Source organism: Condylura cristata, unplaced genomic scaffold, assembly GCF_000260355.1.
Source record: "Condylura cristata isolate star-nosed mole 26May11 unplaced genomic scaffold, ConCri1.0 scaffold00012, whole genome shotgun sequence".
Taxonomy (NCBI): domain Eukaryota; kingdom Metazoa; phylum Chordata; class Mammalia; order Eulipotyphla; family Talpidae; genus Condylura; species Condylura cristata.
The window spans coordinates 13,520,844-13,522,507 of NW_004567113.1; positions in this window are offsets into that span (position 1 = coordinate 13,520,844).

A 1,664-nucleotide genomic window follows, 5' to 3' on the forward strand; every position below is an offset into this window, starting at 1 on the left:
TCACAGAAGTTGGGACAAAACAAATAGTATAAGTAACATATAAGTAATCTGTATTTGTAGAGCTGCCTTTTATTTAAAGAAATCAACCAAGAAGCCTCAGGACAGTGGCCTTCTAACTCATTTCCCTGATTCACTCCCACTGTCCACTGTCCATACAACATAATAATTTGGACTATTAAGAGTCCAGATTATACTAATCTGGATTATCCAGGTCATGTCATTCCCTTGGTCAAAATTGTAGCATGTATTCTCACAGCAAAGTAGTAATAGCAACTTGTAAGACCCTGAACTCATTCCTGGATGGATACCTTTAAGGTGTGACTTACACCTTTTCTCCTTCCACTTTTATTTAGCCACATTGGCCTCCACACTCCTGCTTTCATCTTGTAAAGTCTTCTCTAGGGTATGTGTGACTTTCTCCTTCAATTCTTTCTAGGCTGTACTCAAAAAGTTACCTCCTTGGATATCTCTCTAGTATCTAATGTAAAATAGCATATCATCTATCTCTGATACCTTACTCATTATTTTTCTTTACCCAGTTATTACCTATCTACTTTCTATTTTTTACTCCCATTAGACTATCAGTTCCAAGATGAAAGACCTTGTTTGTTTTCGTCACTGTTATATACTCAGAGCAGCGGAAACGTACCTGTGCCATGAATGTGTTGCATGGCTAAATATGAACAAATCTAACTAGAAGTAACCCCAGTGTTCACTTTCTAAGCAGCATTTAAATAACTTAAGACATATTTTGGAAATAGGATTTGGTGAGTGATTAAATGTGAGGGCCTTCCTGATTTTTTTGCCAGAAGCGCTTGGGTAGGTGGAAGTGTTATTTACTAAAAGAGAAAGACCAAAGAAGCTGACTTGTGGGGCACTTGTACTTTAACTGTGGATTCCTAACACATGAAAATCCTGTAGGCCATCCAGGTGGTGATGTAGGCAATTGGAGGTTTAGACCCGGAATGATGTAATTAATTTACTTATTATTTAAATCCTCTTTTGCATTAGGCTTTCTTTAATTATATTCCTTAGGTACTCGATATATTGACATTTCTGTGGATAAATAGAACCTAGAGTTTAGGATAGACTTGGTGAAGAAGAATCTGACAGTTTGCAGATGGGGCCGCTACTTCCTCCATGAGAAGATCATCCTGACAATAATCCAGAAACATGATTATGTTCAATTTGGACAACTGATAATTGTAAGCTAATTCTTCAACAAAATTCTTAAATCCTACCAAGGGTATTTTGTAAGAGTACTGTTAAACAACTGGTTGTGGAAGATTCAGGTATTATAACAGGATGGTCCCTAGGAAAAGGGGAAGTTCCAAGTTCCCTGCCCCACCCAGAAGGAGGGGGGAGCTGAGCAGAGAAAAAGGAGCGAAGGAATGAGAAGAGAGAAGAAGAGAATGAAGCTGGATGGAGAACAAGGAGGAGACCTGAGGAAGCCACATGGAGCAGAGAGCTTGTGGTGAAGAAACCATGCTTGTTTCCTGACCCTGGACTGGTTAAGGCAGATGTGGGTGAGATACCTGTAGGGAGGTGACTATGGGCAGTGTTTATATTGATTTTGATTGTGCTCTTTTTCTCCCAGATTTGTCTGGCCATTTCTGACCCTTTTCCATGGGTCCCGGCCAGAAGGTGCTTTAGTCTTGTGGCAG